At 41.7% G+C, this 13,999-nt stretch overlaps 1 protein-coding gene across 2 annotated transcripts in view; it reads right to left on the reverse strand.

The window, feature by feature from the left end:
• Window positions 1-12,698, reverse strand: part of Abca1 (ATP binding cassette subfamily A member 1) — a 123,837-nt gene extending 111,139 nt beyond the window's left edge. For both annotated transcript variants that reach the window (XM_048338411.1, XM_048338421.1), the window contains exon 1: window positions 12,442-12,698. The gene's annotated coding sequence lies outside the window, so the exon portion shown is untranslated. The remainder of the gene's footprint in view (window positions 1-12,441) is intronic.
• Window positions 12,699-13,999: the final 1,301 nt, after the last annotated feature.

A 13,999-nucleotide genomic window follows, 5' to 3' on the forward strand; every position in this document is an offset into this window, starting at 1 on the left:
CAAAGTTTTCAACCATAATCATAATATCAGAACAAGAGGAAGTTGAAGAGAGGAAGTCATAAATACCCTCTGTACAGAAAAACAAGCAAGCAAATCCCCATTCTGCATCCTTGGTTTACAGAAAAACCTTGATTGTGATGATATAATGTTCCCTATTATTGTAGAAATGTTTTTCTGAGAGAAGAGAAATGGCTCACAGATAGTACCAGCAATAATCACTTTCTTTGGCTTACATTCAGACAATCTTTTTTTGTGTTCTGTTTTGTCAGTCATGGGGCTTGAACTCTGGGCCTGGGTGCTATTCCTGAGCTCTTCAACTCAAGGCTAGCACTCTACCACTTGAGCCACAGTGCCATGTCCCACTTTCTGGTGGTTAATTGGAGATAAGGGTCTCATGGACTTTCCTGCCCAGGCTGGCTTTTGAACCTTGATCCTCAGATCTCAGACTCCTGAATAGCTACAGTTACAGATGTGAGCCACTGGCACCTGGCAGACACAATCTTTTCTCAGTCTATATGCTCAAAAGATTTAGGGGACAGACAAAACCAAATCTTTCACTGTCCTTCTTTTCCTTTGGGCCCAAGCTACTACACAGCAAACGCTCCAATTCCTTTTTTTTTTTTTTTTTAGATTAGTATGGGTTAATTGCAATGAGGGGTTTCACTGTGATAGTTTCATCAAACTCACTCCCTCTACTACTCTGTCTTATGCTCCCTCCACATGTTCCTCCTTAAAATAATAGTTAAGGGTGTTCTGTTGTCTTGAATTACCTAGTCCAATAGGAAGGAGGAGGGTTTGGAGAACTGCCTTTGCATACTCACCATGTTATTCACCAGCTCTGGGACCCTAGAGACTTTGAGCCCCCTGTATCTTTTCCTTAAGACAGAGCTAATAATGTATATAAAACATTCATCTGCTTCCTGGAACAAAGTATGTCTAGTACACATAGCTCTTATAGTGATACAGCTTTCATCCAGGGTGGGGAATCAAGCGGGCAAGTAATTACAGGAGTCTCTCTTCTCTCTCTGTCCACAGATATTTCCCTCAAGGGCCTTTCCCAAGCAAAGTGCAGCTCTCGCCAATGGCCAGCTCATTGGGCAGAGGTAAAAATGCCACCTTGGTATCCTGGTGCCACTTCTGACCATTGTTTTTATCACAAAATCCCCTTACCAAATCTCCACTGACTATCAAGTCATTCAACTTTCGCTTTCCACTGCCCACTGCTGCCTTCCTACAAGTCTTCAGCACTTGCCTCAGAGGTCATCACTACTTCATTTCTTCCCTCCTCTATGGCAAGGAAATCTGGAACTTGTATTTCCTCCATCTCTTTGCAGCTCTACTAGTAATCATTGCCAGTGTCCAATGTAACAGTTGAGCCCAGTTAAGTGCAAACCATGTACAGCAATCTACTCTTGTCTCAATATGTTTTTCTGAGTCCAGGATGACCTGGTACTCCAAAAACACTTGTGAAATGAAGACTTCTGTAATAAAACCTCAGGGATAAGGACAACTTTTTCTAATTAAAGCAGACACACTAAAATAGCAAATCAGAACTGTCATGCAAAGAAAAGGTTCAAGTGATACAAAACCATGACATTTATATTAACCTCAAAAGAGCAAGAATTGTCAGGCTGAGTCTGTGGAACCCCCAGGAACACAGCAGCTAAAAAGGACACTTTTCCTAGAAGCTCAACTCAGAATATAAGACTTGTATCGTTGCTTAGGAGCTTTGAACTCTAAGCACACAAGCTCAGGTGACTAACTCATGCAAGGAGTTTCAACACCTGGATATAACTTTTACACCTTAAGACTTTTTTTTCCTTTCACTTTTGCCAGAACAAGTCATCCAATCAGCAGGCCCCTGCCCACTTCTAATTCAGAAAGTAGATGAGCAACAGGAGCTTTTCTGGAACAACCAGCCAGCTCTTCGAGCAGTACAAGCAGATGTCATCTCTGTTTCTGCAGTACAGTGTTAGCTAATTAGATGAGAGAGAATTTTACCAGGATGACGGGTGCGCTGAGCATATAGACATAGGTCCTGCCCTCTAAACTTTATAACTAAAATCCTTCTCTAGAAAAACCAAAACAAACAACTTTGCTGACAGCCTCACTAATTTAAGAAAAGGAAGAGGAATACAATGATGAGTTTCAATCCACATACTTGTGATTCTAAAAAATTAAAGATACAAGCCTTTTCTTTTTTCATATTAGCCACACATAAACTATTATTTGAGGAGTGTCTGAGATGCAGGGGAATCCTGCGAAAGTTAATAGTACTGTTTAGTTGCAGTAGTATCAAGATCCTATGTATTGCCTCAGATAAGTCCTTCAGATGTGAAGATTTTCACAAATCAAATCTTCTGTGTGTCAAAGAAAAAAATACTGAAGGAAAACATGGAAATAAACTATTGGGTATAACTTATGCTAGCATCCTTTAGTGAACAGTGGTTTTATGGTGACATTTAAAACTTCACACAATCTTGTCTCCAAGTAACAATGAGCGAAGTCCCTCTCAGGTGAGTGAGTGAGGAGGTTGTGACTGAGGAGTGGGGACTGGGGACTGGGCTTGCCTCTACATGTGCATGATACCCCCACCACCACCCTCCACCCCCCACCTCTGCCTTAAGGGAAGCCATTTGAACCAAGGGTCAGGCCAGCTGCCCTTGCTCCCCAGAGGAGATTGCCATGCTGTGATCACATGAAATATAACTGGCATGGTTAACTGAAAAATGCCACCAAATCTGCAAATCCTACAAAACTGGCAAATGAATAAACACAACTTGACAGAGTAGAATTGAGGAGGACCTTAATATCCTTATCACAATTAATAAATACATTAATGTTTTTAAAAAATGCACTTGCCTTGAATCACACTTAATTGTAAAGAGCCAAAATCAGCATTAGGATTTTATAGGTTTGCTTAAGAAATAGTGCCTAAGAAACTGTCAACATTCAGGATTCTACACAGATTTCCTTCTCCTTAGAACACAAAACAAAAGGGTAATTTTTATTTGAAAAAGGAAAAAAAAACTCCAATTGTGAAACTCCTTAAGATTCAAATTGGCCCAACAGTCAGTATAAATGAATAAAGCCAATAAGTGTTCAGTGATCAATTTAAGCTGAAATGGAAAAAGTCTCATAGACACAAATTCTTTTTTCTCTCCCCAAAAGCACTGTAAAGATTATTCTCCACTAGTATACAGTAGAAAAGAGCCTGGATTAAAGAGAAGAAGAGGTAAGACTTTAATTTCCAATTAATGGCAGCTATAGAGTGAAAACAAGTCTGGATGAAGAAACTAAAGTGGATAATCTCCTAGTAAAACTGTCTGGAACCTAGGGATCCAGAAACTAAGGATGAAAAAAACAGCACCTGAGAAACCACAGTGCTAGACCCACAACGTCAAAAATGTGTCTTTCTTTGCTCACACATTGCTGGTAGGGAGACAGTTGGTAGCAAAATGTGTGTGGGAGCACAGCAGACAGAAGTATTCTTTCCATGTTTGAGGTAGCATGGAGAAGAACAGGTGAGAAATTCTGCTAGAATTTGGAGCTTGACATCTGTCAAAGGCCCATATGTTACAGGGCTGGTCCTCACATCTGTGCAATTAGGAGATTCAAGAGTTGGGGCCTAGTAGACATTTTGGTCTGTGGAATTGCCCTCAAAGGGGATTATGGGACATTGGCTTCTGACTCCTTCTACTTTTCCCTTGTTTCCCCATTCCCTGGCCATGAAGCTCATAGTTTTGCTCTGCCAGATACTACCACCACAATGGTACCTCTCCACAGACCCAGAGTCAGTAACAGGACCAATCAATCTTGGGCTGGAACCTCCAAAACTATAAGCCAAAAGAAACCTTCTCTTTATAAATTTTCTCTCAGGTTTTTGTTATGGTGATGGAAAGCTACTACTACAAATATGGCAAGTTCTGAAAAGCATATGCACAGAAGTGAATAGGTAGCTAGGTGATTGTGAGCAAATTTTATCTACATTATTCATATATTTGCATCTCTCTGTGTCAAGGGCATCATCTGATGAAAAATGGGGGTAAAATAGACAACCTCAGTATTTCCCCCAAATGTGAGAGTTAGAGAAAAAGAATGCTCAAAGGACTTTAAGAGGTGAATAGGCACAATATTAAACTGAATTACAGAATAAGAAAATGTTCTCTTCAGAGCCTCTTTACCCTTTATAACAATTTTATTACATTAAGGAGAGTTTTGGTTTAGTTTTCTCTTTGATACCTCTTTAACACTTGCTAATTTCCTTTTTTAAGGAAAAGTGTGAGCAGGCATCCAAGTTAGTTAGTGCCTTTGAAAAACAACATATTATACACCAATTGCAAAAAAATAATTTTTCATTCCAGTTTTTTGTTGTTTTTGTTTCTGCTGGTCCTGGGGCTTGCACTCAGGGCCTGAGCACTTCCCTGGCTTCTTTTTGCTCAAGGCTAGCATGCTACCACCACAGCATCACTTTGAACATTTTCTGTTTATGTGGTGCTTAGGAATCAAACCCAGGGCTTCATGCATGGTAGGCAAGCACTTTACCACTAAGCCACATTCTCAGCCCCTAGTTGTTGTTTTTTTTCTTTTTTGCCAGTCCTGGGGCTTGGACTCAGGGCTTGAGCACTGTCCCTGGCTTCTTTTCTCGCTCAAGGCTAGCACTCTGCCACTTGAGCCACAGCACCACTTCTGGCCATTTTCTGTATATGTGATGCTGGGGAATTGAACCTAGGGTGTCATGTGTACAAGGCAATCACCCTTGCCACTAGGCCATATCCCCAGCCCCCCTAGTTTATTTTTTATATTGCCTACTTATGACAACTGGTACTGGTTTTTAGCTTGCTAAATGTAATGTAATGCTAATTTCAAAAATGTAATGACTCAAAGGTTGGAGATGTAGCTTGGTGTTAGAGTGATTGCATAGTATGTACAAGGCCCTGGGTATACCACCAAACTATTTACACACACACACACACACACACACACACACACACACACACACAATATAAACTGGTTTAAATAACCTGATCCATCTTAAATTACACCTATCTCACAGGAAGATTAAATGAGATAAGGAGATAATGTTTTGAAAGTCCTACCTAGATATTAGGCTCTTATTTCCCATGGTATAGTTATAACAGGTAAAAATCTCAGTAGGCACAGAATACAAATTTAGGAGTCGATGCAGATAAAAGCAACATGGAAGATAGGTAGGAGATCCCAGACAACAAAGTCAGAAAAAAGACCAAATCCTATGGAGAGATTCATTTAATATTTTTGAGCGTACTACTGGCCAATCAATCCTGTAAGAAAATCAGTGGACTTCCTCGTAAAACCTGTGACAAAGCTGTCAAAACATATCAGAGTCTAATCTCAAAGAGCCTCTTGTTCCTTTTCTCCTTTCTTCCTTTGTCCTAAGAATGTTAAGACTTCTAAAGCATTAAATTCAAGTAATGCTTTAGAAATATGTGCATCTTACTGGACCATCTTTTCTCCTAGATGCAGACCTGGAGTCAGAGGACATAAAAGCTTGAAGGGCTCTTCAAGTCAGCTAGTTTCATCTTATAGACCAACAACCTAAATCTCAGGAAAGCAAAGTGACTTGCCACATAGCTCCTTAGTAAATTTATGGGTATCCATGGATATCCTTATACTTAAACATAAAATTGGGATTTATGAATCTTCACATATTTTTTCTAACAAAGAATCCAGCACACCAAAAAAAAACTACCAATGATATGCATATATTAAAAACGTTGACCTAATCACTAATTGTTCCATTTCAAATAGACCATTAAAAGAAGTAGTGACTAAGTGTATGAGTGAAACCTAAATTCAATACCTGTCATTATCATCATCTATTTTTTCTATGTATGGCATATCCGCACAAGTAATATGGGATGAAAAATACTTAGGGGAAACAAACTAAAAAAAAAAAATTTAAGTCATTGAAAATGCCAGTATAAAATCATAGGCAATATGTCAAGCATTTTATAAAATGCTTTACACTGTAAACACACACACACACATTATTTTACAGATAGAGACAAGAAAGATTGGCAACTTGTCTAATGTAGATATACTCTGCTAAAAATTTCAACTATGTAAATTGATTCTTTATTGATTCATTTTCACTAATATCTGCAACCAATATTTCAAGGTGTTCTCATACTATTAGTATGTTATTTTTAACTTATTTAGGAAGAACTAAGAAAGTACTCAAGGTAGCATCAAATGAGTCTTACAAGTGGATTAGCTACTAGAAGATTCCACCTAGAAAATGTCATATACTACCATTAAACACCTTTACTTCAAGACTGGCCAGATAAAATGTTTTTGATTCTAGGTTATTTTTTAAGGTTGATTTGGCATAGAAAATACTGCATAATTTTGAACACACACACATATATTGTTATATATTTACATGTATATGTAAATCTAACGCATAACATTATTCTGGTTATTCTGCATTTTGAAAACAAAGTTTGACTTTCTAAGTTACTCAGTAGGTTGTCTCATTAATAAAATAAAATTAGTGTATAATCTAGCATACTTCAATGTGGAATGTCACACTTTACAGCTGCCTCTGAAAGGGAAATGAAACTGGGCAAAATAGAACTGTTTGTTCTACAAAGAATAATCTGGCCCAAATAATTTAAATATGCACCAAAAACTTATCACTCCTTCATAAACCTAGCCTAGCTACAGTTATTTGTAATATAATTTTATTTGCAACACTTTCCTGTGATTATCCCATCAGCCTAAGTAATCTTTTAGAAGACAGGAAGCAAATGTGGGATTCCCAGCCTCTTCTTACTGCATCATTTCAAGTCAGCATGTGTTAAACTCTTTCCACATGAAGGGGAATAAATTAAGGACAGGGGAGAATCTCAAAGGAATACAGAGTAACTGATGGTTGTGATGTTAAAGCAATTTTATATATGAGATTCTCATCCTCTAACTTAGTGCATTTCTAAGTGTACCTCTCCAACTATATGTGTATTGTTACTTATTCCAGAATCTATTTTTATTAAGTATTTTATTGTTATTATACAGAGGAGTTAGTGTTATGTAAGTCAGGTAATGAGTCAAGGAACTGATTTTAAAAGGAAGAACCTCCTTTTGCCTTCTGTATTTTATTTACCAAAAGAAAAAAAAATAACTTGCCATTTTGACAAGGTCTTTGCCTTGTGATTGGTAAACTCACATAAGCCAAACTACTTATAACACAACTCAGTTTCTCTCTTACAATACCATACCAAGTTACTTAACTTATTTCCATCTAAGTTTCCTCACCTCTAAACAGCACCTACCTTGTATGCTCCTCAGAAGAATGCACTGAGTTATCAAATGTAAAAACCCTTCAAATGTCCAATATATGGTAAGTGAATGACAAATATAACTGTTTGTATTGAGAAGTACTTAGTAAGATTTCTCATTTGCTACATCAACTGATAAGAAAAGCAGTTTCCCATCCTATTTCATTGGTTAAAATGATTAATTTCCATATTTATGTATGGCAGTACTGGGAATTAAATGCAGGGCTGCTTGCTTGCTAAGCAAGTGCTCTAACAATTGAGCCATGCCCCCCAGTCCTTTTGCTTTTAGTATTTTTGTGTTTTGTTTTTGTTGTTGTTTATTTTTATATAAGATGAAGGATAGATTCCTGCCTCATTCCCAAGGTCAAGCAAGACAACAAGCTTGATCTCATGCCTGTAGGCAGGTAATACCAACCTGGGCCTGGCCAAGGGCACCACCTTGGTCCCCAGGGGACAACATCCCCTTATTCCAGGTGAAGCGTTCCACTGTGGGCTTGGCCCACAGGGCCAGGCCAGCACCCTGGGGACTAAGAGACCATACACCATTTTCTGTTCATACACCATTTTCTGTTTTCTGCTTCTTGTTTAAACCCTATATAAGCACACCCCCAAAATCTAGTCTCCTGCACAACTTCCAATTCCACAGGAAGGTCTGTGCCCCTCGCCCCTTGCTATTCCTCAATAAACAGTCCTTGCCTGTTGGCAATCAAGTCCAGCCTATTCCTATTGCTTTTCCATTCTCCTCCATTTTCCCAACATAGGGTCTCATGTGTTTGCCCTGGCTGGTGTGAGACAGCCATCCTCCTACCTCCAACTGTCTAGTAATTGGGATGACAGTGCAGCACAACTGGCCCTGATATTTCACTTTCATAAGGCATATTTTGAAACTCCCAAAGAAATAAACCCACAAAAAGGCTATGTTTGATTTCTAGATAGTAACAAAGAAACAGCTCATTGCAAAAGGTCCATATTCTTATTAAAACATAGGCCAACTAAAGACCAAAACACTATAACCAACTTTAAAATTCACTGGAGTTAAGATTAATAGTCAAACTAACAGTTCTCTCTCCTTTTCCTTTTTTGTTCCTTGTGCTTTTGATGGCCAAATAAATGCTCCATCATTCCATTTCCAATCCTGTGTATCACACAGGATAAACCTTTGAGATCACACTCGACTCACAAATAATTGAACGAAGCAACAGTATCATTTTCATTTAAAACCACATTTAAAAAAATTAAGAGTTGAGCAATTATTACTCTCTGTTCTTTCCATAGTGTTGTAATACCCATGCAACCAAGGTCTCAGAGAATGTGAAAGAGAATTTGGCTGGCTGGCTCAAGGCCAACAGGAGAAGTAAGCTACACACTAGAGGTGCTGATAAGGGCTATAGTAGATGAATACACAGAACAGGGTGGGCATCCTTCAAAGCTCCCTGCTCACAGCAACACCTTGCTTAATGTAGGCGTTAAAAAACTCTGGAACTGAGTTCAAATCTAAGCTCTGCCCTTTGCAAGGTGTGTATATATATATATATGGTCAGGGACAAGTTAGACTCTCTGCTTCTTATCTGTAAAATAGAGGTAAAGAGTGGGCTTATTGTAAAGATTAACATTTGAAACATTTAAACAGTACTTGACACATACTGATCTATTCCTACCACATATATATACTATATATCATATATATGATAATAGCCCTGACATTTGTGGTATTTCAATTTGCATACGTAAAAATGGCCGAAGTTTTCAGTGTAGGCTTTCTATGAGCACAATTAAATAAGAATATTAATTCAAAATTATCTTTTAAACGTTGATGCTGTAAGGAACAGACCATAAGGGGCATACAACTGCATTGTTTCTTATAGCAAAAAAAAATTTTTATTTTAATAATTTGTACTAAAAGGCTTCAATTCAATGTATCAATTTATGAGTACGATGCATCTTGATCAGTGTCAGTCATTCCATCATTCTCTCCCATCTCTCTCAACCCCGCTCACCCTCGTAAGTTACCTGGTTCCATTTTCATATATGTACATTGAATATGATGACTGTATTTGCCCACCCTTATTTCTTTAATATCTAGATAGCAAATACAGATGAATTTGGACTTAGGCGCATTTTTAAAATGCAAAAACAACATGTGTTTTGGTGTTCTCTAGATATCCAAAAGGCTCTTAATTTTAAAAGTTTAAGGGAATGTCCATCTAATGAAACAGCAAAGCCCCAACAATAGCTACAGCAAACATAAACATCCTGATTTGTGGGACAGAAGGGCCTTTAATTTTTTTTTAAATATTCCCACTGCTCTCAATATAGGTTAAGTGGTACACAAGAAATAGAAAGCTAACTTGCTAAGTCTCTTTCTCTTTCATTCATTTTTAATGTTTGCATTGGAGCTTCCTTCAGGGTTGAAAACACCCAAGCTCTAATCACTCTTTTCCAGTCTTAGACTAATGCATAGCCTCACATGAACTGTAAAAACTGCTCTAAGCCAAAATGTGTCCAGAGCCCATTACAAGCCTGCACTTAGATGCAGACTGAAACTTGTAAGAGTTGAGATTTTCAAAGAACATCTACAGAAGGCACAGGCATAACACAGATGTTCTAGTCATAATTAGGTATGTATGTTGTCACAAGGTCATATGTCACAATCAATATGCCATACTGACTTTACAAAGGAACTCAAGTATTACTCTATTCTAACAGTAAAGCTGGAAACCTTCTTTGGCCCTTGCAGTTCCACTGCTTGTTTTCAAGCAAGACACAGATTCATTATGTATCCAGCACTTTCCAAATTATCCCTATCATTGATTAATTCATTGGGAGCAACTGAGAAACAGGCTCACAATAGAATTTATAAATTTATAAAATTGAAAATTATGCTAGGTAAGGAGGTTCTACTCAGAAACATTCTCCATGTTTTCTCACTGTCTTCCATGTGGGAGGAGTTTCTCAAAAGGAAAAAAGAGGGCTGGGGATATAGCCTAGTGGCAAGAGTGCCTGCCTCGGATACACGAGGCCCTAGGTTCGATTCCCCAGCACCACATATACAGAAAACAGCCAGAAGCGGCGCTGTGGCTCAAGTGGCGGAGTGCTAGCCTTGAGCGGGAAGAAGCCAGGGACAGTGCTCAGGCCCGGAGTCCAAGGCCCAGGACTGGCCAAAAAAAAAGGAAAAAAGAATTCACATGAACAGCAGTAGGCCTCGGTTATGTTGTGTTAGGTGTGAGAAAAATAGGCTGAAATAAAAGTGAAAAAACTAAATGGTTTGGAAACTAAGAATCTTGGGTTCCAAAGTATTATTGTTAAAGGAACCAATTTAACTCTTACTCTTGAAATTGGGAAACATGTTGTGCTTTGTGGGAGGTGAGAAGGGAAACATAGAGGGAAAAGTAATATGCTGATTCTCAACCCCAAGAAAAGTTTTTAAAATATTAAGCATGCTGGGCTGGTGGCTCAAGCCTGTCTGGGTCCAAAGCCAGTCTGTGAGACTCTTATCTCCAATTAGCCTGCAGAAAACAGGAAGTGGAGCTACCACCTCAAGTGCTAGTACACTAGCCTTGAGCAAAAAAAAAAGAGGGGGGGGGCGGTTTAAAAGCTCAGAGCCAGAGAGCCCAGGCCCTGAGTTGAACTCCCATGACCAAAAAAAAAAAAAAAAAAATACATTTCTTATTACGAGAATGCACACACTTATCCCCTTTGTGAAGTGTCATTGAAAAGTTTTGGGTTTTAAACCCCGGTGGTGTCAAAGTTGCAAATAAAGAATGCCACATTGGCTTCTCCTTCTTTATTATTATTTTTTTAAATAGTACTTCTTTCCTTCTTGCTGGTAAGTGCTGTGTGGGAGGGACAAAAAATAAAAATGAATAAATAAAATATCAACACTTGCATACAGTTCTGACAATGGCCAGAGAACGTCCCAAGAACCTCCTCTCATTTAGCAATAACCTGGGAATCAGAAAACAGAGGGAGGAAAAAAAAAAAAAACAAAACAAAAGGCCAGCCCAGGCTTTCTTTCCCAAGGCCTCGGGGTTAACCCCTCCCAATCGGCCCCCCAGGATCTCCACCACATTCCCAGGTGGAACTCCGGGGAGCTCCGCAGCACGATACCCAGACCACCCGGAGGCGCTGCCGACCAGTCAGTCTCTCGGGGCCACCGCGGCCCGCGCCCAGCCCCCCACGCCCGCCGCCTCGCCGGCCCCGCCGCCGCCGAGCTGCAAGTTCTGCGCCGCCCGCCGGGGTTACTCGCGGTCATTCCTCTGCACCTCCAAGTGCCCAGGCCAGAGGCTGCCCCCGAGGGATGTGCAGCCAAAGGCAGTTAGATGGGGCAGGAGAAGGGAAAGAATCTGCACCCCAGCTCCGGTTTTCCACCGGAAAATCATAAGGGTGCTGTTTTTACCAGGAGCAAAACTCGTCTCCCAAGACGCTGCGCCCGGGACGGGTGCGCGCCGGGAGACGGTAAGGTAGGAACCCCCCCCCCCCAACACACACACACACACACACACTTCCCCAGGTCAAACAAAAGCCTCTAGGCTTCGGACGAGCGAGAGGGGACACAAGGGACCCATTGGGGACACTTTCTACTCGAGTTGTTTGGAAACAAGGGCACGCCGCCGCTCCAGTCTCCGGGCGCACGGAGCCCATCTCCAGGTCAGGGACCAACATTTTTAAGAATGGAACGGCGAGATCCGGGCTGGCTCTTGTCCTGTCCCCCCCTCCCCGCCCCCCGCTAGCGGGGGTTCCAACTAGCTCAAGTGTTCCCACACAAAGAAACTCGCTTTGCCTCGGATCTGCCCTTCGCCCCCACCCTCCAGGATCTTGAACCCCAGGATGCAGCGTCTGAATCTCCACGCCCAGGGATGCTCCCAGGCGAGTGAGTGAGCCCCGAGTGCGGCCGCGCTGCATCTGGGGGTCGCCACAGCCAGGCCCGGGACATCCTCCCCGCCCCCCACCCCACCCCGCGTTAGGGTCGCCTCCGACTCTTGAGCGTTTGCAAGAGGTGGGAATGTGGGGCCCAGACCCATATCTCGAAACCCAGATCCTCCCAAAGCCATCTCGTCCTCCCTAAGTACCCCCCCTCCAAATAAAAACCCCCAAACAATAACGCCCAAGTCACTGGACTTACCTGTTTTCCACTTTGCTCTTGGCGTCTCTTTCTCCCACCCCTTAACAAACCTTTTCGGAAAGGGGGGCGGGAGGAAAAAAAAAAAAAAACAGAGCAAAGCACCCCGAGAAATTAGCTGAGGCTGCGTAGGTACTGGGGTAGCCCGTGCCCTTCCCTGCCCACCCGCGCCGGAGAAGAGAGGTGTGGGCTCCGCTCAGCCCAGCCGGGCCTGCTCACTCTCCCTCGGAATTACTGGGTTTTGCCGCGACTAGTTCCTTTTATAGATTCGGCTGTGCCGAGAGCCGGGGTTACTATCGGTCAAAGACTGCTCCCAGCCTGTCCCCGCCCCCTTCCCCGGCCTCTGTTTATGAAGTTCAGTCACTCAGTAGAAAGCACGTGGAGCTGCGGCCCGCCCCTTAAACGGGCGACGACGTCTCGTCTCCGTCGCGCTGCACATGGGGCTGGGCCTGGGTGGATGGTGGTGCTCAGGGCATCGTGGGGTCCACTGTCCATTCTCGGCCAGCGCTGCCCAGGCCTGACCAGCCATCCTTGGACAAGCGGGAAACTCCAGGCTTGAGTTGTGCCCTGAGACTCCAGTCTGCGTTCCTGGCAGCTGACTTAGCTAGAGGAAATCACTTCCTCTAAATCCTTTTTCCCCCTTTTGTTAGTTTACTCAGCCTAGGGATTGGGAAAGGAAGGGCTGAAGGCTGAGACCCCCCCTCCCCCCATAAGCCAACCCCTTAGTCCCTGTCTTTCTAGACCTAGACTAAGGGGGAAGGGTGGACAGTCTGAATAACTGCCTGGTTTTGGTTTCTGCCACCAGCTTTAACTTTGGTTTCAACAGGAGACCTAGTACCCTTGAGACTTTCAGGACCCTGGAAAAACAAATGAAGAATGTCTTGCATATTACAAAGAAATAGAAGTACTGCAAAGAAAAAGAAAGCAAAGGCAAAGTGTAGACCCGAACCCTTTCTGTTTACATAATATTGTTTAGCATCATATGATACATGCATAAGACTTGTATAAGTTTACAAAGATTGACCAAGTACAGCTACAGAATAGCCATGTACAATCAGTCATATGGACACTCCACTTCTCTAATTTTCTCCCTGGGCCTTGGCTTGAGCAGTTGAGTAGAAAGAAGACTGACCAAAACATCTGGAGGACAGAAGCAAGAGAACAAATGGAAGCCCACATAACATATATCTAAATACTTATATCCAAACTGAAATAAATGGGCAAGCATGTGATGAAATACAACAACTGCCCCCAACCACCTTCTCCTCTAGACCCAAGCTCCATCATATTCCATAATTTTCACAGTCTGCTTGTGAAACACACATACACACACACCTGCCCACACATTCTCCACACCCAGAGAGTAGCTCTGAACCACAACTTAACCTCAAGCACACATATCAGTGGTCTGTCAACATTCAGGACATAACCAAAGGAAGGGCCCAACCAGGCCCCAGAGGAATTATGGGATCCTAAGCACTCTTGTTGTCTTGCCCATTTTTGCCCCATTGGATGCTTGCCAACTAAGCATAGATCAAACTGAGGAGGGCAGAACTGAGAA

The sequence above is a fragment of the Perognathus longimembris genome, chromosome 1, assembly GCF_023159225.1.
Source record: "Perognathus longimembris pacificus isolate PPM17 chromosome 1, ASM2315922v1, whole genome shotgun sequence".
Taxonomy (NCBI): domain Eukaryota; kingdom Metazoa; phylum Chordata; class Mammalia; order Rodentia; family Heteromyidae; genus Perognathus; species Perognathus longimembris.